This window comes from Lepisma saccharinum, chromosome 11, assembly GCF_977018435.1.
Source record: "Lepisma saccharinum chromosome 11, izLepSacc3.1, whole genome shotgun sequence".
NCBI lineage: Eukaryota > Metazoa > Arthropoda > Insecta > Zygentoma > Lepismatidae > Lepisma > Lepisma saccharinum.
This window is the reverse complement of record NC_139239.1, coordinates 43,095,581-43,122,329: the sequence shown is the minus strand read 5'-3', so window position 1 is coordinate 43,122,329 and position 26,749 is coordinate 43,095,581. Positions and strand designations below refer to the sequence as shown.

Below are 26,749 nucleotides of genomic sequence, written 5' to 3'. Positions count from 1 at the left end.
TTCCCCTATTCCTTTTCTCGGTTTTTCCTTTTAGACGATATGAGGCATTGCGGATACGAAGGGCGAATTCAACGTAGTGTATTGTGAGGGAAATGCGTTTCAAGTTGTCAGGCACAGTTCGAGCTCCACAAAAACTTGGTAACAGTAGATCGGAATGTTTCATGCGTGATTTTAAGTCTTTTATGGAGTTCGCACTTTGCCTGGCAACTTGGAACGCATTTCCCTCACAATGCACTTTGTTGAGTTCACCATTGGCGTGCGGTGATAAATCAGGCAGGGAAACAGGTCACCTGCACTTGCCCCCCCCCCCCGCATGGGTGTCTTAATACCATACAGTAGATCAAGTAAAATTCAACCCTTATTGAAATGAACCAAATAAATATAAGATACATATACTGTATTACAAATTGTCAGAAGTGACAAACATGAGGCACGTTAAAGTTATATGACAATAATAATTTTAAAGCAAATGTGATATAATATAAAGAAAACATTAAAAATAAAATTGTTGATGCGCAACAAAGAAAAATTTGATAATATAAATTTTTGAGTGATTAGAGAAAAACAATAATGTTTTGTTGGAACCTGTTTCATCTCTTTATTCGTATATTAAGTTGCCGTTTTTTCATAGAGTTGAGTATTCTTGTAATTCAAACGTCCTCAATGCAATAATGGCACACAGATGGCTGACTTATTTTCATGACGTTCGCTATATTAGTAGAAGTTGTTAATGTGACAAAACCCGACCTGTTCCAGACTCCCTTCCAGGATTAAACAAGGACAACAATATTATTTGCCACTGGAAGAATATACAGTTAATAATTTTACAGAGTTGTAGTAACTCGTTTGAAAATGCCTTGTGTATGATTTCGTTTTAGTTTTTAATTCAGTAAGGGTCCCGGGTTCGAATCCTGGTCGGGCTTGGTTGTTTGTGAATGTCCATTCATCAATTTCATCATTTCATCACTCATCCCCATCTTCGCAAATTAGCCAAGAGGCACAAAACGCGAAGTAAAATAAACTAATTCAATCAATCAATCAAGTTAGGATGTGTGTTGGTTTGTTGTATTTTCTGCAAAGTTCAATGAACTAAAGGCTTTCGTCCTCAGCCGGTCGATCATACAACACTCGCAACATTCGCTTTCTTGTCCTGCCACTGCGTGCCTTGAAACTTTGGTCTTGGGGTTGGTGGAACAGGTGGATGTGAGCTGTTCCCTCGGAAGCTATTTCCCAGCGTTAGTCAAGGCATTTAGCAGACGCTTAGACTGTAGAAGAATTTTCCGGTTCGTTATGAATGTCAGACGCAAGTTCTCAACGAGATTAGGAAGTTATAGGCTTTCTACACTCAAATGTATCACTTGTGATGCGATTAAACTTCAGCACATAGCAAAAACTGGAAGAAAAGCGAATCCGCAATATCTCGGAGGGAACAGCTAGAGTGTTCAGCTTCCGTGGTGCCGTGGGGATCGTTTACCTTCGCGCGTGGTCGGAAATACTCGGCGTCAGACAGTAGAGGGTGAGAACCATGATGCGTTGGGGGTAGGTGTCGTAAACAAACGTCCAGCCACGGTGAAAGATTTTCTTCAGCTTTACTTTTGGAAACGTTGATTTCAGGAGAAAGAAGTGTTCTTATTATGTTAATATAAATAATTTAAATAGCTCAAAAGCGCGATAAGTAGGAGGGAACATGGAGGGACCGCCACTGGTCAGTTCACCCTTCGTATCCGCAACGCCTCATATTTTCAATTACTTTGAAGCATTTTGGACCATTTTTTATTTTTATAAGCAACTGCATTAATTGATAGAATGATCTTAAATATGAAACTGATTGTTTCTTCCAATGATTAACTGTTTTCTTTGCCTTTCATTACGCTAGGTCACTCAGCCGCTATCTTTGTTGTGAGCCTAGATTAAGTGTGATTGGAGCTTATCCTCTATGATTTCTTCATACAGCATGGCTGTGGGCTACATGTTTGACATCTTAACACAACTTCTTTCAAACATCGCTCATGATTTCACCTATCGTCCTACGGGAATCAGAGGAACGTAACTACAAAAATGCGGTTTTCAGTTTTGTTAAAAAAAAATAATCTGAAGAGTATTTGGAGTAAATCGACATTTTCCACTTCTAATGCTTATCTGTAAGGCGGAGTCACGTTTAAGAGTCATATTCCTAAGAATACATTATTTCCTCTCCTATAAATTTGATAAATTGGAGTTAAGTTCCTCTGGTTCTCACAAACGCTATCAGCCCATATTTTCCAAAATTTGGCACTTTAGGTATTACGCCAGATGTGTCATTTGGGTATGAAACATTCTTATTATATGCCTGTGGAGATTCGAACAGTGTTCTCGGCTTGCGAGCCAGGTTATATCGGCGTTAGCGTCCAACGTTTGTAGCGCATACATTGCTATAAGCAGGATGATCTCTACCTTATGATGGGAGCAATGTATGCGCTCGAAACATTGGACGCTAACGCCGATTTCAGCTGCCTCTCAAGTCGAGAACACTTCGTCAGGAAAGCTACACTTTTTTACCCATGAAGATTATTGTTCGTGGCCTTCAAGCAAGGTTCTTGCAACAAACTGCCTCGAGAGAATTATATGTATGACTTTTCTGTTTCTCAGACCACGTGTGACTACCTACAAATTATGTGAAACAATAACATAAACAAATTCCCGACCGATTTCCAAGGCTCGTTCCAACGTCCACCCTATCTACAAACTATCACTTTGATCACTTCATGCACGAGGGAGTAGTGGTAGTGTCTTTCCTTTAATGCAAAACCACAATTTGCTCCACAGCATGCTAAGATATTCGAAATAAATACTTGTGTTTTAATTTAAATTTTGCCCTGTTTATTTATTTATACAGTATTTACTACTTCCAAATTTGTGTGCCTGTCTTGAGCTTGCATTCTCGTGGCTGCTGATATATTGTGTAGATGAACGAAAAACACACTCAATATACCAAAATTGCTTGTATGTAGACATCAGACGATAGGAGATGAAACAATTGCAGTCTACAATTGCCATCTGAGTATCAGAAACCACTTGCATTCAGAGGCCAGTGTAGTCTGCCTTTTACCTACCCGCTGCCCGCTTGCACGCGAGGACAGGTATACCTGCTCGCCTGCCCACGGCAATGAGTCGACTTGCGTCTTTACCCGGCGCAAGTCCTTTTCAAGGCGCTCTGCGCTTACAAGGTACCTGGGCATTCAACAAGACCCGGGCGCCTGCAAAACCTGCTGGAAGGAAACAGCCCTCCGGCATTGTGTCGCTCCAGGTGTTTCATCACCACGTGGACAGCTTCAACCAGTGTTGCCTACTTACGTAGCTTGTAAATCCTACGAAGTCCTAGGAGGAGCTCTCTCCTCCAAGGAGAATTTATATACTTAGCGATTTCAGTTCAGCGTAAGCAGTTTTTATCTGATTGCCAGGAAATGCACGCAATATTACAGCTTCATTTATCTAAATGAATGATCGAGCAAACAAAAATCTCCTCACTGAAAACTAATTGTTTTTCATTGCATGGTGCCTTAACCAGGCACGCAGTGGCGCAACCAGAGGGGGGCAGGGGGCATTGCTCACAACCTTAGACGGAAATTTAGTCTAGCCGAGGGGCCAGGGTGTGGGTCAAACATTAAAGTACAAGAAAAAACAGGCTAGCAGAATTTAAGAATAGCAGGGCTAAAGGGTACTCAAGATGGAATTAATTTTCATATTTTTCTTGCATTTTCCTTCCAGGCGGCCTAGCGCACCTGCAGAGGGGGAATGGAGGGGTAATTGCAACCCCTTGATTTCAAATTTTATGAAATTTTATAAAATATTATACAGTCTCGTCAAGTTCAATGCCGTAGCAAGGGGGTAGCGGGAGTCGGCCCTGGGCGCCGAACGATCTAAGTGAGAAAAGTTTTAAAACAGAGAATGCCATGGCGGCCCTTGATATTATTTGCTATTAATGTTGGTTTGTTACGAGTTGGATGAATTGATTATGTAATGTATTTATATAATATATATGCTTTAATGAAATTTTGAATATGTACACAATTTAGTGTTAGCATATGTATTTCTTATTTTACGTCGCTCCATGTGAAAAGAAAATATTGTAGATGGAAATTTGACATGCTATATGTATGTACATTTGGAATGCATTTATCATGCACTTTCTTTCTTTCAAAAACAGTTTGTGTGCTTGTTTTCCATTATTAGCTAATGTGAAATTGACGTGCTGAAAAAAATATTTCTAATCCTCTGTTTCAACACAAATGCGTGAGAACCGACTTCCACCCCCTTTTTGCATGATTTATGAGGATAATAATGCCTTTCATGCTACTTTATTACTATTATTGTGATTGTTGTTGTTGGCACGTTTATCCAAGTACTTGCCCTCCCCCACCAAACGAGGGTAACGGCAATGCCCCTGGCCCCTGGCTGGCTACGGCCCTGGTGTTTGCAGTAGAATAGTGTGTTGTTCGACTCGCGACCTCAGCGTCGAACGAGACATGTTTCAGTCCTGCCTAATATCACTATATATCTATACGTATATTGGTTGTTTACGACATGTACTTATGGATCCTGTGCCACGGAAAACCTATTTCAATCTGTGTGTGTGTGAGGGGGGGGGGGAGTAGCAACATTCGTAAATCTCATTTCATTGGCGATGTGGCTTACGAAGCTTTGAGTTCCCTTTTCTAAGTAGTGAAAATATATTGCAGTTGGCAACACTGCAGACAGGTGTGCGCCCGGTGCAGTTTCTAGTCGAAGCAACTACGTCATGCAGAGGGAGGGGCGTGCAGTTTGATTGAATGAACGCACTGAGACCTACTAGGTATCTTACGACTGCGGGTACCCGGCGGGTTTTCGATACCTGCCAAGAACGATCTGGGCAGATGGTCAGTCAAGGTGCTCAAGCGAGGGTGTTGCGCAGGTTGCATGGCATTTCAGGAGCGATGTCTCGCGAACGGGTCTGCTCCAGGTCTTGTGCAGGCCTCTACTTGCATTCTAGCCGGGTTCGATTCCTGGTGGAGGCACAGTGGTTCGAATTCCACTTTAAACTGTAGGTCTACTCCCAATTAGCCTATCTGTGCACACAAGTGAACTTAAAACAAAACAAACTTTCATTCTAACCTCTGTCACTTGTGGGAGCTGCTTAGAAGTAGTAGTGTTGACTACCATGACTAAAATTTCTGGATCCAAGTTCACTTCCTTTCGACGATTTTATTTGATTCGATTTGTTGTTTTAAGTCCACTTTATGCACAGTAAGGCAAATCGGGACTGGACCTACAGTTTAAAGTGGGATCCGAATCACTTGTGCCTCCACCGGCTATCGAATCCGGTACCCCTCTCTCGACGATTGACTGAGTCTGCACTCCCTGCGCTACACTCCGCTGTCTATGCAATGTAGTTTTAAAAGTTGTAAACTGAGGTATCCTAGTCACCAATTCCACCGCTGCCACCGGTTAGTCAAGGTTTGACTCATCATCAGCCAGGCTCGGACAAAACGCAAATCAATAAACCGTCGCGGACGAACTGTAGAATTTTTCTAGAAATTTCGCTTTCGAACGAAAGGCTACTGAACCGTACAGCAGTCCCAATGCCTGCTCCAATTTGCACAGCTGCTTTCGAAGCCCTTGGTTTGGGAAGGGGTGGGGGTGAGGAAAGGGTCTTTATTTTTCATACTGAAGGTCGTTCATTTCGTTCTCCTATTTCTCTTGGTTGAATTTTCTGAGATACGGAATCTACCTCATTTACCTTTTCATCACGTCTTATTGCGTCACCCACGGTACGCTTACATGTACTACTTAACATTTTCAATTTCCCTGTACCCTTTGGTTAGGTACGGTAAAAATAAATAGCTTCCGTTCGTCAAATGTTGTATTTTTGTTTTTGTTACCCATTTTTCTCGTACTTCAGTCAGGGAGCAATGCAGCTATTGGTAACAGACGTAGTCAGGAAGTAGCATGCATCGTTTATTCCCCGCACTGTAGTTGACCGGTAAAAAAAAAACTACGTAAAGCCTCGTTTCTATTACCACAAATTTGCCGCGCAACATGACGCGCGGGATGCGACGCTGCATGTGCCAAGCATTTGTTGAAATGGAGACTGTCTGCAACATGCCGCGGCGCAAGTGCCGGGGACAAAATTGCTCCAGACGATTAAGACGCACAACATGTGCCGCGGACAATGGAAACAGCCTGCAGCAAGTTCCTGGGGCACGGGCATGTGCACTAGAGTAGAAACAGACGACGCGACTACAATCTGTGGTCCAACAAGATTTAATAACATTGCAGTCATTCTTACAAAGTTTTGGTATCCACTTTGAAGATGTAAGTCTCTCATCAACGAGTTTATTTTTCGTTAGCAATCTAATCCACCATCTAGGTTGTTTTCGCTCTTTTTTTTTTTTTAGAAATCATGGTACGCGCCTGCCATAACCACAAAACTCGCCATAGCTGTATTGTGCATCTTTACACAAGTTAAATCACCACCAAATTATTACAATACAAGAGAAGAAACACTAACTACTCTAAAGCACTGCACACGCTACACTGCGGTCCTGCACTCCAGTGTTTTTGAGGGCGTATTTTGCAGAAGTAGTTGTGAATTGGAAACAGTGCACTAAATGACGCGCAACATGAGCCGGCACATGTTGCGCGTCATGGGTCTGGAACTTGTCAGAATGGAAACGTAGCTTAACAGAAGCAGAAGGCTTTCGCGATTTGTCTGAATATTAAAGTGATCTTTTTTTCACACCTAAACATAAATAACTATTTTCAGATTTGAAAACGTAACAGGGGTGACCTTCCACGTAGTACACCCAATCGTCAACTTCATTCCACGTAGTACACCCTGGACTGCTCTTTGCAGACTAACGAGGCTCTGGCGACCGACCCTATGGCCAGTCTAATTCTGTGTGTTCTCCTGCTTTTTGTCATGTGTGCTGAGTGCCCCTTTAGAGCCTCAGCTTTTAACCTAAGTCAGAATATTTTAATATTTCAGTTATTCGACATTACAGTTATTTTATTTGTTATGGTAAGGGGTTGGACCCCGTATAACGTGGCGGGTTCAAAATAGCCTAAGTGCTGACGCACCGAAAATTAAATAAGAAAAATCTGGGAACATAGCTTTAATAAATGCGTCTAAATATTTCACCATTGTTTATATTTATGCACATGTTAATTTTGAAATATTGTAAAGAAATGCAGTAAAATGCTACGTATTCGATTACTAATGTGAGCCACTGTACATGTTATGTTTTTATTTCATGAACAATGTATGGTCAAACATTACTTTGCAGACCTCCGTGGCGGAGTGGTTAGCACACCGCAATGCGACGCCACTGGTCCCGAGTTCGGATCCCAGCCTGTGTATTGTTTTCATTATTTTCTTTGTGATGTCCTTTCATCAATTTTGTCATTGCATCACACATCCTCGTCTTCGCGATTAGCCAAAAGTGGCAGAAAACCAAAGTTAAATATAGCAAATCAAAATCAAACATTACTTGGCATGACAAGAATGGATAGGTTATTTCGAATCTGCTGCTATTAAAAGCAAATTGTATGTACGTAGCTTTCCTAGACAGAAGTTTCAAACACAGAAACTGATTGATCGGATAAGGGATGTGGATTCCTATTCGAGCAGAATATATATATGTTTCCATTTATTACTTACAACAATAGCAGACTGATTTCCCGCTAAATCAAAGAAAACTTGCATTCACAGTTACAAATTGACGTGTTGAATGACCTTAACTACAGATTTTTCTCACTCCAATTCTGATTAATCGAACAGCACACCACAACGTGGGCCATTAAATATTTCCAACTTACTCTCGAGTTCAACTAAAAATAAATTGACTGCGAGACAAAAACTCCTCTGCGATAACTATATGCCACGTTATATGCAGAATATACGTAAGTTGAAATTCCATCATAATAATTTGAATTCTTCAAGTAGTAGCTACAAATATAATTTTTCGTACATATTTTCTTAGCAAAATATGAAGTTTCTCACTTCACAAGGATAACATATACACAGTATTTCACAAGAGTTTTTAGTTCGAGCTAGTCGTAGGCCTAATATGAATATAAGCGTCACTTCATTACTTAGTTAAAAAAAAAGTGCCAGGCAATCAAAATTCGAGGGTATGCCTGAAATTATTTGTAGTATCTCATGTATCAAGGGGGCTTTTTAAGTAAAATGAAGAACACATATTACGTACATGCTTTGGTCAATTCAGAGTAGTAGAAACGTAATTATACTGAATGTTGCAACTGAAACCGTAGCCTCGAAGGCCGAAGTCGTTGAGTGATCCACTCATAAACTCGGTACCAAATATTTCAAGTTCGAGTAGACACCTGGGCATGGTTCTTTTTTTTTGTAAGCACCCCTTCATAGATTTAATATGATCATCACTCATCTTTATCATCGTAATTATCTACAAGTGGCAGAAAAGCGATATAAAACAAGAATAATACAAAAGTATAACAAACAAAGGAGGAAAAAAGGATGAACTGAGTAAATGATAGGAAGTTTTATAAAATTACTGTTTCTTGAAGTATCCTGTCCTTTGTTACGATTGTATTTCTAATGGCCGCGTGCACCAACGCCGATTATTTCGAAGTTCAGATAAACGAGATCAATTTTAATCCACTCTAAATGAACTTGGTTTAAAGATTTGCATTGCACCAACAAAAAACGACGTCCACGAGATTCCGTTCAAATGATCCGAGATTAATTTGTAAGGCTATACCTGATTGGTTGGCTAAAACAAATGACAATCAAGAACCCCACAGAGTAGTGTGATGTGTTAAAGTATCAACGTGTAGGAGAAGAAAGTAATTCGGGCCGCAAACTTATCTGAATTTGAGAAATGTACTGATCAACCTTGTCGACGAGTACAAGGATGTAGTAGGGTGTAAAGAAATAATAATCTTAAAAAAGAACTGACGGCGCAAGACAAAAGGATAAGGAGAAAGCATGGAACCTTCTTCTACGGGACTTCAATGCCTTACGAAATGCATTCGCGAGAGAACAGCGTACGCTCATATGGTATGGTACGCTCGCCCGCTCAATAAAGATATTTTATTATTATTATTACTGTATTGTGGTAAGTATTTGAATTTTTCATTTCTTAATTCTAATATATTTATATTGTCGTGTCGTGTAAATAGCCAGTAACATGTATTTTCGTAAATTTATACAATCATATTTCCTCTGTTCAAATTTACCTTGCACATGCATATGTTTTGTGTTCTGGGATAGAAAGTACAGTATTTAGAAACATTTCGACTTTGTGCCACAGAACCACAAATTATTATTATTATTTTGGCAGTTTTTAGTTTACTTTACACATTTCTCGAATTATCGGCATTGTACATACAACATCTCTAGTGTTTGTACGCCCTCGATATCACTTTCCGCTCTTTTTCTATTCAAAAACAACTGCCTGTAGTCGAAGCGTCAGTATCGTGAACCAGGATCAGACACCAAAACGGTGGCGAATGGCCGATCAGAAGATAAACTCGTTTTGATGTTAATAGATCGCGATTAAGTGTTGAACCGTCTTCGTGCAATGGGATTTTCCAGTGATCCTTTCCCGATCCGAGTTTAAAATTTGATCTTCGTTCGTGCACACGGCCATGAGTCACACGTTGCTCAATGTCCACGTCGACTGTCGTTCTTGCGTTCTTGAAAATTACTTTCATGTCTGCCTATGCTCTTCTTTCAAACGTTGTTGGCGGGCGCTCTGTCTGTTTCTACACCAAAAAGTTTAATGCACTTCCTGTCCAAGAAGACAAGAATTACTGAAAGTAATTTTCAAAATTGTAAGCAGATGAGGGCCCTTGTAAATGATAAAATATACTGTCCTTTTCTTCGCTTAGTTTTGAAAATCACTTTCCATACAATTCTTGACTTCTTGAGAGTCCAATGGCCCTGTCTAGCTACAGACCAGTTGCACAAACGCGGTTTCGTTTGTTTCGTACAACAATTCCATCTAACATTTCGTTTCTACGTATTTTCTACTTGCTAAAAGTGCCTTTCATATTGCCCCAGGGTGTTGTCTACTCGGATGCTTCGTGACCGAAGGTCACGTGTACAAAGTTTGAGGATTCACATTTTCCGATTTTGCGTGGAGCTGCTGCTACAAGCGAACACAAGGGAAAAAACCTCGGACGAAAAGTCCTCGCGCAGCTTTCCCTTCTACCCTTCAGCTCGGCCCATAAGGAAGCACGGTAAACTCACCCCCTCCCCTAAAAGCGGCAGTACGGTGCACAGGAGTCGCGGGTCTGCGCAGGTTTCTTTTCTTGTGGTTCAGTTCACCTTCTCAAGGTCGCGCAGAAAGCAATTATTTTTCATCTTCCGATAGGAAAAAGCTTGCCTCTCGCTTACGTGGATGAACGCGTTGCACGGATGATTCTTTGGTTGGTCCTTTATGTTTCGTCCTTCAGCAACTTAATCTAATCACGAATCATTCTCATCGCCAAACATACTGTATTTTTTTAAATTGATGAACAAATCCACGTAAAGTGATTCAGCATGCAGAAAAGAAATATATTTGTGTACATAGTTAGTCAGTAAATTCCGATAACCAGAACTTCTGTCACGCCGAATCTTCTTTACGGATGTTTTCAAATGTTTTGTTTTACAATTTAATGTTTTCACTGACATCCAAAACGAAAATACGTATTATAACTTAAAGACTTTCAAGGTGTCAAAATACTGTAATGATACTATGCTCCCGATCACAATTATGAGGCTTTATCGAAAACGCCTTCGATAACGGTATTTGCTATTCGTAACGGATATGTGTATCACTTTTTCGAAACAGACTTTTGTGGAGGAAAAGAACTGAAACATTACAAAAGTAACGAGCACAATTATACGAGAGACCTATGTTATTCTCTCCGGAACACGGCATCGGACACGGTATTGCACGTCGGAACGTTTGTATGATACCAGTCATCAATAACGTTGTTGCTTTGAAGCAAGGAGTGTAACGTTTTTACAGTCGTGACCTCAATTAAGTTACTGGTTAATTGTAACGTTACTATCACTTTCCACACACACTAAAGTTACTAGTCAATACGTGACGAACCTGTATCTTACCCTGTAACGTTACTGGTTGCCCGCAATGGATGTAACGTTAAAGCGTCACCTAACGACCTACTGATTTACAGATCAGTTATGGTTCGGTACCGTTATACACACCTGTAACGTAATGTTCCATATACCTGAGGTAACGTTTCTGTTCACGAAAAAGGTTACTCTGTTTCTGGTTGTAACGTAACGGAAACCGTAATTGAAAATACCGCTTCTTTTCGTTACGTTACGACTCCCTGCTCGAGACAGCACGTGGTTTGTTATTTACCAGTTAGAACTCGCCGTTCCTTTTGTGAGGGAAACTTGAATTCTTGGTTGCCACATTGATAGCAAAAGGGAGCGGAAGGCAACCGACTTTAAGGGATAACAGGAAAAGAATTTGCATTCTTGACGAAAGATATCGTCGCACCAATGCCAAAACCAGAAATGAGCAAATTTTGACTTTTCACCTCGTACAGTTTCTATTTTTTTAAAAATAGATTCCTGTGCTAGCTTATATGACCTAATAAACAGCCATACGTAGGGACATATTTTATCGATGACAACATTTAATCAAGTGTAAAATCTTTTTTATTTTTTGTCCGGGAAATGAATATTAAAATGCTTTTATGTCAAAAGTAAGATTATAACATTTGTGGTTTTGGCATTGGTGCGACAATATGATATATTAGGCAACAACAGTCCGCAGACTATTAACCATTTCGTGAAGGGTACTGTTCCAGGAAGAGCAAAGGTTGTTCGTGCAAGACATTTCGACTTGAGACATGTTAATTACCGCCAACTTAGCGCTCCCAATATTTTGATTTGATTCATTGAGTGATTTGGTGTTTTAAGTCTACTTTATGCACAGTAAGGCTAATCGGAACTGGACCTACAGTTCAAAGTGGGATCCGAACCACTTGTGCCTCCACGGGTATCGAACTCGGGACACCTTAATTAAAAGGCGACGACGTTACGACCATCGGGGAGGCCCAATATTTTGAATGATGTAGAAAATGGTCACTGTTCTCTTAACAGCTTCAAACATGTGCAACGGCCTTATCCCCGGACCGCTTTGCAGGTCTAGATTTTCTCTGCCAAAGCTATCCTATTATTTTGGACATCTCTTGTTTTTGTCATTATCTGCAACAGAAACGCGAGGAAATGTTGTGGAGGACACCAGCAGCGTTCATTATTCTGCTTGACGCGAGAGAGTTGCACGCATTCATCTGCAAAAATTAAATAAATCAATCAATAAATAGAAATAAATCAGGTCCTATTTTTTTTGCAGAATTTTCAACTGCCACTAGAATCTCGTATTTCGAAATGGAGATGCTATTTGCAGAATACAATATTTGCACGAAGACAATGGGAAACGTGGAACCCTATGTCAGATCCACCGTTAATGCCCGCTTAATCCCCAAGGGACTCTCTGCACGGGGTATACAGTTTCGGGTGAAATCTGATTCCTCGCTGGAAGATCGTTCTCCGGACTCCAGGATTCACAACTGCCAAAGTAGAGAAGGGGGACGGGTTGGGGAACAAAGTATCTCTTCCTCACATCACCCGCACCAAGTGTTTTTTCCAAAGTTTTTTTTTGGTCGGTTATAATTTCGCCGTATTTAGACGCCTTACTGATTTCCTAAGCAGGGTGCGTCCATCGGGCAATTTTAAATACTCCACACTCGAGACAAAAAAATACATAATACATGACAAAACATACATAATTAAGACAAAATGATCCACTTTATTCACTGAAGAAAAAATACCAAAAGAAAATACAATCCTTACATATTGATTTATTTGAAAATAACATTACTACGATGGCCGTCATTTTGTTCCACACACTCTAAAAGTCTTTGAGCTACCTCTTCCCGGATCCGATCCTCATGTCCATTGAGCGTGCGTGGGGATTGGTTGGAAGATTTTTGCTTTTGAACACAACACAAAAAATTAATCACACGCGGACAGATCCGGTGATCTGTCGGGCCAAGGAAAATCCCGTTGTTTTTGTAATACGCTTTGCAGTGAATGATAGCTGTGTCCCGTTCTATGACTCCATGAAAACGTAATGGTAAAGCAGGGCCTGCAAGATAGCAGTAGTCACATGTAACCTTTAATGCAACGATTAGCTGTATCCAGTGTAGCAAAATCGCCTGATCCATGGTATTTGGCTGCTTTTAAAACTTAAGATCAAAAGATCTAATCATATAGCAGTTTTGATCTGAATACCGGAGATTTACAACTCCACTTTGGCAGTCATTTCCTCCCCAGCCATACACTATATTTAAATGCTTCTACTACCAAACTAACGCTTAAGTGATGACAAAAAATTGTTGGGAGACTCTTTTATTATCTCAGCAAACGTAGATAAAACAGTGATCTAAAAATATCACAAGTTCCGATTACAAGCATTTAAAAATCGATACCCAAGAATGAACTTTGTTGTTTCTGTTCTTCATGGCAATGACCAACGAAAACCTACAACGGCAACTGAACGTTTGGAAATAATATTGTGGTTAAGCGTGAAATTTAAGGTAAATTTTTGCTAAAGCGTGGAACATATGGAAAAGAACACGAAATTAGCAAAATTCAAATGACGCTAATATTTGCATATACAGTGTTATAACAATATCTATAGTCTGGAATACGAGGGTCACTATTTATATTTTGAGCCTTGGCAACACTGATTGAAGTTAGGCGCGATTTGACGTTTCAACGGAATCGTCTGGTATTATTGACCATAACGTACTTTAAATGTTTTGTCAATAGCTTCATTTGTGTTGTTTATGTTGCCTTGGAGATTGCGCGACAACAATAACATGGAATTAACTCGTGAACATTTTCGTGCGATGATTTTTTACGATTTTCGACGAGGATTATCAAGACAAGAGTGCATCGATCAACTTACTTCCACATTTGGCAATGAAGCTCCATCCTTTGCCACTGTGAAACGCTGGTATAACGAATTTAATCGTGGCCGCCATTCGCTCACCGACGAGATTCGCGAAGGTCGTCCAAAATCAATTGTTGTTCAAGAAAACATTGATGCTGTGCAAAACCTAATACTGCAAGATCGTCATGTGACATACTGTGAGATTGAGGCAACCATAGGCATTAGTTCCACCAGCATATATAAAATATTACATGATCATTTAGCTGTGAGAAATTTATGTTCTCGTTGGATCCCACACAATTTGACAAAAACTCAAAAAGACGCTCGCGTCAATTGGTGCAAACAAATGCTCAATAAATACAATCGTGGTCCTTCAAAAGACGTATATAAGATTGTAACAGGTGACGAATCATGGATATATGCATATGAGCCGGAACGTAAACAGCAGTCGACTGTATGGGTGTTTCAAGATGAACCCAATCCAACAAAAGTTGTTCGCGCTCGAAGCAGTTCGAAACAAATGGTTGCCTGTTTTTTCTGGAAAACTGGTCATGTGGCAACTGTGCCTTTAGAGGAATGTAGAATGGTCAACTCTGAATGGTACACAACAATTTGTTTGCCAGAGGTCTTCGGTCAAATACGGAAAACAAACAAACGCCGTCGGATCATTCTTCATCAAGACAATGCCAGCTGTCACACATCTCGTCTAACAACCGACTTTATGAACAGTCAAAAAATCGAATTGATGGGTCATCCGCCGTACAGTCCTGATTTGGCACCCAATGACTTCTTCTTGTTCCCGAATGTCAAGAATAAATTGCGTGGACAACGATTTTCGTCGGCGGAAGACGCCGTTGATGCGTTCAAAAAACATATTATGGAGGTGTCTCAAGAAGATTGGAAAAACTGCTTTGACAAATGGTTCGAACGAATGCAAAAGTGTATTGACCATAAAGGAGAATACTTCGAAAAACAATAAAGCAGTTTTCAATGCCAAATTCCTGTTTTTTCATTGTTAGGCTCAAAATATAAATAGTGACCCTCGTAGATGTACGTATACATTTTACACGCATCTTTGCGAATCAGAGCAACAAGTTTTCAAAGATATTGTCAAATTTCGGATTTTACATCCCAAAGTTCGTATACTTGACAAATGAATAAGAACATGCAAATAGATGGTAACACGACATAAACTGTATTGACTTCACCTCACTCTGAGAGAAATGTTAAATACAGAGTTAACTGAAAGTTTCTATAATTCTAAACAAACACACATCTTCACGAATGGAGTTGGAATTCTGGCTACAATGAGAACTGGCGAACGGGTAGAATAAATTGTTGAAGATTTGCTACATGTTACATAATGATGGTAAATAACTGTAACTTAGATTGGCTCATGCACTTGTGGAATATCACTCACTACCTTTGTTCCATTTTGCAACGTGGGAAGAGGAGAGCTCGAGTTAAATCGATGTCGACAGCTGAACGCCCAAATGGAAGGAGAAGCTGTTAGAGGAGGATTAGAACGATATCAGCATTCCTATTAATGGAAAGGAGATTTGCAAGAGGTTTCGCATTTTACCAGCTTTTTGTAGGAAGAACCTAAAGATGCTTTTATAATTTAAATATTTTTTTAAGTCATTGTTAGATATTTACTAACAGTTGGAGCGGGATTCTCCAGGTATTTTACTGAAAAACAAGCCAATTTCCATGCTACATGTTAGTGCCTGTGTTAGTGTTAGTTCTGGACACGGGCGTGTTTTTGTTGTGTATATCCTATTATCAATGTAATGTAATCATCATTTATCCTCATCGCCGATATTACCAAAAAAAATATTAAGCTCAGAAGAGAATACATTTCAAATACTTTATGATTAACTCTGACTTTCATGTTTTTATATTTTACATGTTCGTGTTTTTAACTTGAAAATTAAAATATTTGAAACTAATTATTGTGACTTAACTTGATGATGTTTTTTACATGACTGTCTTTGAATTTCTAGCTTCGATTTTCTGCATCACTCCCGTTCCTGATATTTTATCTGACTGCAAAGTCCTGAAGAGAAGGCAGGCACGCTGATTGTCCATCCTTCTTCACTCGACAATAAACACTCTGTTATTGCTACAGAGCTGGAAGAAAATGCTATAGCAGACATCCATGTCGGAGTGGTTAGCACTGCGGGCTTCGAAGCCAGGTGTTCCGATTTAGATTGCCGGGCTGAGGCACGGGTGTTCATTGTGAGTTTTTCTTCATGAATTTCATCGTGTCATCACTCATCCTCATCGCTGGGATTATCCGAAAGTGGCAGAAGGGCGACGATAAATAACAAAAATCAACTTAAATCAAAATTGAGCTGCATCATCATTGTACACCCGCCACAAAATGACTTCGGACCTCATAACAGAAGCCCAAAAAATTACATCTTTATCACAGGCCAGAGGCTAAGTCCAGAATCATTGACTTGTTGATAAAGGCAAGAGACTTGGTAGGATTAATTGTTCTATCATTAAAGATATTTTCAGTCGAGTAGCCAATCGATATCTGCGCTCCGACGACCGCCATCTTGAAAATAATCCGCCATATTTGATATTTTTTGATTTGATATATCTCGGGAACTGTGTTTCCTATCAACGTTCGGTTTTTTCGGTTTACGCAACAACGAAGGATTTTTAAAGGTAGTTCGTTGTAGACGAAATGATAAGCGCCACTACATTAGAGCACTGAGGAAGAAGAGTTTCGAAGTTTCAGTTCGAAACGTTGACGAATGCACACCCATTTCCCTGAGTGAGATGGAAGATTTTTGACCACAAGTGGAGACGTGAGCCGCAATTCTCTCGCCCTCTTGGATGCAGAGAAAACCACCGGAACGAATTACCATACGGCGCCAGCCGTTGTTTGCACAATATGTACCAACATGAACCGCTGGATGTGAAGCGTGCCCACTCCACCTGATATAACGGAAAACTCGATTTTTGTGATTTTTTTCTTCCTTTCGCCAAGCCTCGTGTTTACGTGAAAGGAATTGTCTGGAATGCAGCGGCTGTGTTCATACAGGCGCATATGTTGTATAGCCGAAGTCAGTGAATTGTAGAAGTGGACGGGGTGCTTTTATCCAATCTTTACGGTTGGTTGCGAATTTGCGGATGCGTTCGTCCGCTAATCGCCTCTGAGGGACGGCACGAATTGATCTGTTTAATTTCGGGACTATTTGGGAATGCGAAAAATTGATATTTTCTTGTGTTTGTCATTCTGCCTGGAATTTTGCTGTCTGACGCCGAATGATGAGGACGTGGTTTTCGTTTCGTCTGGCCGGCACAAAAAAAAGAGTTGAGTTATAGATCAGAGATGGTCGAATTTTCGGTATCGCTGGAAATTCCTTTGTGAAGCAAGTTATAATTTTACGCTCTATCTTCTCCAAGCGTTGCCAGATAAAGCTGCTCTGATACGGGATGATTTGCATATTTTTAAAAAAGAATGTTTCCCAATATCTGTTACATTCTTTGCATCAATAGCAAAAAGCGCATTTTTCAAATTCTGACAAAGACAGGTATTAAAACGCTAAAAAAAACTATGGACAGATTTCCAAGACTTCTAGCTAGTATAAAATATTCAGCTCATCATGTCTTAGTATAACAATTTTGACGAATCCAAGGAGCGAAAATGGTTTTCACGTTATTTGGAAACTTTGTGACCGATTTCATTCCAATACATCATCAGAACAACTACACTCAACTCCCATTTATAATGATTCATGTGGTTTATTTTACTTCGCAACTGCCACTTTTTGGCTAATGGCGAATCTGAGGATGACTGATGATATTATGAAATTGATGAAGGGACACTCACAAAGAACACCTATACCCATGCCGGGATTCGAACCCGGGACCCCTGGAGTCGTAGCGCGCTATGCTAACCACACCGCCACGGAGGCCGTCCCACTCATAGACTCCTTCTGACGTGGATAACTGGTTTACCTATATCCGAAGGTCACTAACACCTTAATGTATTTCTTAACCTAAATGAGGTTAGTAGTGACCGAGGATATGAAAGACCCAAGGCAAAAGTTACTTGACTGACACAGAATCTAATAATGAAGCACAATATCAAGTACCGTGAGCCACCCCCATTCCATTTCATCTGCTCTGCGTGCTACCAAAACAAAGACAGACAGAAACCCGTTTTTTAAAGTTAATATAAGAAGGTTTGTTTTGAAGTACAGTATTGTACTTACAATGCTGAAAATGATAACTTTTTATGGACAATTCACTTTGTGGTTCCGTAAAACTGAACTCATTCCTGAGCGTCAGTTAGCGAATTGATCACAGTACGGAGCTTATTACAATTCTGTCACACTCTTCTGAATGGCATTTTCTACTGTTGCTGATCAGGTTTGAGTACGCTCAATCTCACGTCCAAGAATGCTAGAGATTTGCACGAACGAGTACGTGTAAAGTCCGCTGTTGGTAAAGACAAGATGCGTTCATTTCCACACTCCAGGAAACTTAAGGCGCACTCTCGAAGCCGTTAACTCTTGATCCTCCCAACAGATGGCTACACTTGAGACGGAGCGTCCGCAAATAGACGTAATTACCCGAGGATTTTCTATGGCGGTGTAATCTGGCCTTCCCCTCCGGCGACGAACAAAATTGACACTGAGCCCTGGTGAGAGCAAATAGTGCTTCGTCTCAAATTGAATTCCATTCTGCCCACGCATTATGCGACGCCTACGGATTAACCGCACAATATGGCGGGGGGCCCTGCTAGGGTGGGACCACCCTAGTATTTCCTTCGACTTCGAAGCACAGCCATTTTAAATTTCCTTTTGGGGGTTGTACGGATCACTTCGTGATATAATACATGCCCTTCTTTCCAAAATAGAAGCAAGGGAAATGTCAAACTTGATTACAGTAAAGTTGAATGAATTAAATATGATTATTTCTATTATTACTATGATGCTTATTTTATACTTTCCCGCAAGAAAATGAAAGGTCAAAATTCCACGTAAATGAATGACATAATCTCCTAAATATAGAATAGTATAAATATAAACTTTATTTGGAAGATTTTGGTTTAGAGAATCTCGTTCAGATTAATACTAATTAAGAAAATAAGCGTTGCGATTACTATACTCTATTTTTCAATACATTTTTGTACAGAGTCAATGAATTTAGTAATAAGGTGTGTTGTATACAGCGTATGTTGAACAATTATAAGTTGAATTCTATCTTCTGCAAATATGCTGTATAAAGAAACTGCCGGAGTACTGAGGCAAGCGTACAAAAACAAGTAATATATAATTATATTTCCCTTAAGATAGCGGCATCTGTGGAGCAGAAAAATATCCATTACTATCTTAAATACAGCATCCAGGACTTCTTTAACACATTTACAGGAAAAGATAAATTTATTTCCGTCGATTTAATCAAATTTTAAAAGTATATTTTTAATATTGTCTCTGAACACAAGCATCTGTGTCCCGTATGCATATCGACATTTTAAATTTTATTTCAGATTTCTAACGTAATGATAGAGTTTTGTAGTCACGGACACTGCCGGGTTGTGACTTTGAATGCAATCGTTACAACCCGGCAGTGTCCGTGACTGTACATTCAAACGATGAAAGCTATCTCTTACGGTGGGTAACGGTCAAATGTGACGTCTTCCAAAAGTCAACCTCACTGCATTTTACAGACGAACGAGGCTCTGGCGACTGGCACTATGGCCAGTATTATTTTGTGTGCGTTGTCCTGTTTTTGTCCTTGTGTGTGCTGAGTGCCCGTTTACAGCCTCAGCTGAGAATATTTTAAGAGATTTTAGTTATGCAACGTTAGAGATGTTATTTGTAATGGTAAGGGTCTGGCCCCGGTATAATGTGACGGGTTCAAAATAGCCTAAGTGCTAACGAACCCAAAATTTTAAGTTCAAATTCAAATTTAAAAAAATGTGACGTCTTCATAAACTTCAATAGACTCCCAGAGTGAATTACCATTGACGAGGAAATTAATATTTTCTACTGTTAAGATTGTAAAAGTTTTCTAATAAGATGAAGATGCTCTATTGAAGCGCCTCTCGAAATGTCGTCAACAAAACTTTTCAACAACTATAAAAAAACATCATAATTTTCAAGCCTACATTCATATTCAGTAGGTTCCTAAGGCATTATAACATTGACTCAACTATATCCACTGTGTAAATTATGTTGTTATAAAGTTTGAATAACGGAATTGATAAAGAGCCGCCTCGGTGGCCGACAGCACTAGGTGGTCGATTCACGGTCTCCTGAGTAAGAGTTGCGGACGGGACATGGGTCTTCTCTGTAAGTAATTTTTCATCAAAATCATCTTAGACATTAACCTTAGAGGTAGAAAAGCGATGTAAAGGAAGAAAGATACTAAAATATATGTGAAGAAGATGATGTAACAAGCGCAATGCCATGCTTTGACCAGGATTCTTACCTAGGATATTTATCTATCCACTCCGCCAAGAAAGCTAGCAGCGAAAATTGCAAGTTTCAAGTTTCATATTACAAAGGTACGCAAAGACAGCAAACTCTAAAGCTAACATCTTCGCACTGAGATATCTTTTACATTCTTCCCTGAGCGTCGCGGGTTGCTAGGCAACGGGAGACGAAGAAACGACCAAAGTTTTCGAGAAGTTCCCAAAACGGTGACAGGCTTCGCGCCGTTTCTGTCATCGAGAAACTTACCTCAGAATTCAACCCATTTTCCACGGCTTACCGCTTCGGTAATAAGGGGGGTTGGATGCAGGTGGGCTTCACACCACCTCCCACTCCCACGCGAACGATAATTACCCATGCTAACGATCCTCTGAGCCATCCTTATTACCCTGTTTGAAGCTTATCTCTTCAATTTTAAATCTTATGCAAAAAGAAGATAAAAGGGCGGATAATAAATTATGAGAAATGGATGACATACCCTATTTTAGGGGAGCAGAGAACAGATTTAAACTTCTATGTAAGGTTGCAAGAATTTCGGGCATTTTAAATACGGAACTAACTCGCAAGTAAAGACTGTCGTCATTCATTGGTATCACAAGAAACATCACCACAAACTCTATGAGGAAGACTTGACTAAATTATAAATATTTCTATGCGGTTTCCAATTGAAATACAAAAGGAGAAACTGGACGGAAAAAAAAACTTTAGTCTTCAGGTACTTCATAAAACACCTGGTGGTCCGCGGACTACACGTTAGAACCGCTTCTGTAAGTCTTTAGAAGCTTTGTCCTCTTGAATGTTTGCACAACACCACTCTTACCACGAACACTGTCAAGTTTTAACGGTGGTTATTCACACGGTACTCAAAATAAAAAACTTCCGCTGGCAGGAAGAGAGACATGGGCCATTGTTAGTTCAGTCCAAGAAGTGAGAAGACATTTGAGTTTAACTTTCAGGCCGAATACGAAAATCGTGTTGCTGTTACCTTTAGTGTCATGATAGTTTTACCCTAGAAAAATATGCGAACAGGTCTCCCGCAGCAAAACATTCGACACTGCTTCCAGACAAGAGCTTCAAATATGGTGGCAAGCAAGTACCATTGCATAAGGTAGGGAAGGGGCGAACTTTCCAAGACTCTATAGAAACTTAAAATCTACAAGAGGCTCTTGTATCATAGTATCCAGCGCTTCTTTGACAATGGACCTGTGGACAACAGGCCAGGGTTTGAACAGTCACTCGTCAACAGGATTATGAAACTGTTGAAAGTGCGTCGGCTCGTATGAGAAGAAATCTTGTGCGGAATCAGTTTGGAACAAATTATTTTCAGTATGAAAGAGGACGCCAAATCAAACATTCTATTGTTTCAATTTGTATATTGCCACTCTTTTTGTTCTGACGTAATAAAATGGCTTTTTGTATGATTACTTATTGATTGATTGAATTTTATAGTATGAGCACATCAGCACATAGGATATTTTTACCGGTCACAAAATATGAGGATAAGCCCCTTAATTAAAACAAAATTGAGGACATTCTCCTATTATTCAATTTTCAAATTTAATTAATTAATTCATTCATGACTTTACCACTGTCTCCGAGAACTAAAATCGCCTTACCTAGGTTAAAAGCTAAGGCTGTAAAGGGGCACCCAGCACACAGAAGGACGAAAACAGGACAGCACAGCCCAAGAAAGGATTATCATGGCCGTGTGCCTTGCCGCCAGTGCCTCGTGGGCCTGCAAGAACCAGTCACCGGGAAGTACTACGTCGAAGCGAGTTTGGCTTTTGGGTGCTTTACCAGAAGGGTACAGTTTCCACCCCGTATGTGCACCTGTTTTGCACCTGTCAAAGTTAATCTCAATGTTTGCGATAAATGGTGAAGACAAAGCTGAATACACCTCCCCCCTTTCTAAACCATTCCTCATCCAGGATTCGAGTCTCAGGCTCTCTGGTAGGCAGTAAAACGTACCAGTGCACAAATTTTTATGAAAAACGGACATAGAATCATATAAGTGCATGATTGCAACAACGTAAAAAGGATTTACTTTTCTCTGTGTGTGTTATAGAAAAGACACGGTTAGCTGGCTTTGCAGATTCGTGAGCAGCTTTCAAGTTTCGCCAGCAGATGGCAACTTCGCAATTTTCTAGAGACCTGGGCCATGGACGTACGTGCAGAGTTCCTTACAGCCAAGATAACACAGTCCGGGACTTCCTCAAAGAAAGATAACTTTCTCCACGTTCTCGTGAATTATTCCGTCTGCGTTGCGTGCAAAAAAGGTGAAATAACAGAGCCGACTTTTGATGTCATACCTCAGAAAGGAAGGAACGAACAAAACACGACCAGAATTTTCATTTCCTTCATTTCGGAGCCCGGGGACTCTGAATGCAGCACGGCGGAGCCCTCGACGAAGAAGCCGCGACGTCATTTCTATGCCAAAGGAATCGATCACCACTTAAGATCCCCGAACAATCTTCCCAGGGAGAAGTTTTTTTGCTTGCGCTGCTGGTCAATGTATCCAGCAAGGCGATTACGAATCGGTTAAGGAGAATTGTATTTGAATAATTCATTCGTCTTGTGGTCAATTGCCAACCTTTCTTCCATCCTAGAAACTACATCGCAAACGAGACTCGGCTGCTTGGACCTAAAACTAGTGTTAATCCCTGGCAGGTAACGCGTTGTTCTGTTTCTATAAGGCATATTTTCAGTGCTGCTGCTGACCGAAAGAGCACTAGATAAACAAACGGTGCTGATATTCCTGATAGATTGAAAAACATCCCGGATAAACGATTGATTGATTTGTTGTGAGTATGTACAGGGATAACAATATCATATAGTTTCGGTTAAATTATTATTTGGTTGTTAAATCTTATTGTGGGGGACCATCCCATTTTTTTCGGTTGCTGGAAGGAGGGGGGAGGATATTTATAGGTATGCTAGGATTGTTAATTTTGTCTATTATAGGAGGATCACTTTTAGGGTGGTTAATTTTATCATCATTATTTACCATTATTTTTCCATTATACATTTAAGGACTGGGGCAATTATTTTAAGTCCACTTTTTGCACAGAACGGCTAATTGGGACTGGACCTACAGTATAAAGTGGGATCCGAACGACACTGCCATGTGCCTCCACCATGTATCGAACCCGAGACCCTTAATTACAAGGTGACGACATTACCACTACGCCATCGGGGATGCCCGCCGGATAAACTAGCAACTGAGCATAAAGATAACTCGCCGACCTCCCTGGCGGAATGGTTAGCATAGCGCGCTATGACACCATGAGTTCGGCCTGGGCATGGGTTCTTTACGAGTGTCCCTTCATCAATTTAATCTGACCATCACTTATCCTCATGGCAGAAAAGCAACATAAAATAACCTAATTCAATCCACGAAACATAACTCAGATGAACCAACAATTGAATATCCATTCATAGTTATCATGTTGAGTTTAGTTGCTCTAAGTTCTTTCTCTTTACGTTGCTCTATTACTTCACACCACTGTCGTGCTACTTAAGCATAAGTTACTTGAATTATAATGTCAAATACAAGTATAACATGTGTTGACCCGTAGAATGCATGGGGGAATATCATTCGGGATCTACACATACATATGTTTAATATTAATATCATTGAAGAAAACTGTAGGTTGATCCTAGGTTGTACGGTAAATTGCTTTTTTTTGTAATAGCGACATGTTTTATGACCAGCCTAAATTAATGTCATATTTTTTTAATTGATGACCACACATGGTCACCCATCCGCGTGGTGTCCCGCCATTACGCTGCTTGACTCTGAAGATATTTTTTTTTTTAGGTGGGAGTAATCCTCTTGTATCATTCCATATTTATATTTATATCTTCTACTGTACCTATTGTGGTGTGATCGCAAAACATTTAAGGGTTAGGAGCCGGTTGAGAACAGCAGAAACAACTTCTTCTTCTTGTAGTAGGAACCAAACATGGTATACAAGAAGACGAAGAATCTATGATAACGAAATAGTTCGAATTATCCATACATTGCATTTGTGTTTGAAAAATAAAACAACGTAGTTACTCGAGTATGGAGTATCAATGAACACAAAGAGTTACCGGATACTGTTGATGTAATAGAAAGCGCTTACAAAATAGTAAAATGAAGCGAATTTTTGTGTGCCCAACTGCAATTCTGGCTTTCCCTCGACCATCCTTAATTTTTTATTCATTTCTTGGATTCGTGTTCCTTAGAATGTTGTTCAAGGGATTTATTTACTTAGCACTGCACGTAAGACCACATGAAGTTGATTTGGTTTAGGTATTCCTGCCTGGATAATTTATTTTATTGAACGCAAAACAAACTCTGCAATGGAATCACTTGCACATTCTCTGAAGGAAGAATCAAAACTACAAATGATACATAATTTGTCTCACCATGTTCACCTAACGTGCAAAATATCACAGCTTCACTTGTCTATTTATATTGTTGTGGCTTTTCAAAATTACTTAATACAATATTGCAGGTATATAATATACTTGATAACCTCCGTACTCTTAATATAGAGGTGATGGAAAGCGGTATAGCATTTATGGGAAATTCCGACACGACTAGGTAACGTGAAAATTGAGGTTCTAAAACCATAAATTTTCAGCCACATAGTCGAAGTTAAAGTATTTTCTTGGACTCCCGAAGGAGTCTCTGGAGGAAACAAGGCGTAATCACCTTCTGATCCATGTTGTTGATGTTGGAGATCGGACGACGCTGTTTCCGTCCCCGCACGGTCTCCAGCTCGACAGCTCGGGACGTCCCAGGAGAGAGCTTCGCATCGCGGACCACGGCTCGGCTGCCCTCGCAAATGGAGCAAGCTGTCCGTCGACGCGGTAGAGGCGCGTGAGAGGAATTCCTCTCCGTGAAGCTCCTCGCAGACGAAAAGCGAACTCCAGATCAATTCTCCGCTCGAAAGAGATGCTACGTCCACAGCAGAATGCAAGCTTGTCTTCTCATTTAATGTTCCAAAGTATACCATTATATTACAGGCTATTTCCGTTTCTATCTTGGACAGTTTACTTTACTTTTGAACCTCACAAGCAAAAGTACAACAATGAGGGTGATTGACGATGAGACACACATAATCTGATCTTAAGATACTAACCATTCCATGCAAGATTGATATAAATATATCGACAAAACTCCATAAATTTCTCTTTTCTAGCACGGGTGAGGAGTCTAAGAGCCGCGGTAGCTTAGTAAGTAGTGCATCTGGCTACCACGCAAAATATCCGAGTTCGAATCCCGGGGCAGATGATCGGCTCTGAGGCTCACCCAGGCTCGTATAAATGGGTACCTGGGGATCGGTCATGATGCTGATCACATCATCTCAACTATGGCCGAGATCAGGAATATGTGAAGCTCTCTCTATATATATACCTACATCACCCCATATGCCTTCATGGCATGTGTGCACACGTACAGAGGTACATTTAACTTACTTCCTAAATTTGTTTGTTGGCTTGCTTATGCTGCAGTAGTGAGAAGGATAAAGAAAGGATCAAGATAGAGTAGAGAAATGGCAACTGTTGACACGCAGAACACAGGAAGAGATGAATCAAGATATTTCAGTGCGATGAATGGAGCGAGCCATTGGTGCGGTCGTGGATGGGATCAGACGACTACTTCGACTGATGTGAAGTTAAGTTGGTAGTTGCGGTCGGCGATGAACCTAGAGTCATGAGCCTTCCTGGCTGATATGGATAACGAGGTTGGTGCAGACGCCAATTCTTGTCTATGATCCATTAGGTCTTCGAGATATGGGAACGCTGTGGAGTCTGTAGTTTCTTAGTGTAGTATCTCCACAATCGGCTGGCGTGCAGCAGGAGGGATCCTATCATACATTTATACACACATTATGGAAAAAATATTTTTTGAAATTCACCATGACTTTCTGTATACACACTATTGTCTCACAGATATCACTAAGACGGTATCTTTTTCATTATATTGATATATGGATTAGACGATATATCACCCAACGCCAAACGGAACCAACAAAATCGCTCTGAGTCTTTAGACAATCATCCTAATGCATTATTCTTGAAATCACTCTCGGTTATCACAAATTCCTCGTGGCTGAATGTTATCGACAACATCGTACTTGCCTCGAATACTTCGAGAACGATGAAGTGACTTTTTGTTTTACACAAAAACAATTTCACATCCAATTGTTTTTGGGAGATCTGATTGTCGCGTTATATAGTTCAAATTATTTTGTCGTGAATTGGGCTGTATGTTTGGGATCATATAGTCAATGCTAACGATCATAATTTTTTGGGTAT

The 26,749-nt window shown here is 40.2% G+C and overlaps 1 protein-coding gene across 1 annotated transcript in view; it reads right to left on the bottom strand.

The window, feature by feature from the left end:
- Positions 1 to 26,749, bottom strand: part of LOC145994742 (regulator of G-protein signaling 7-binding protein-like) — a 579,659-nt gene that overhangs the window by 15,362 nt on the left and 537,548 nt on the right. The window lies entirely within an intron of this gene.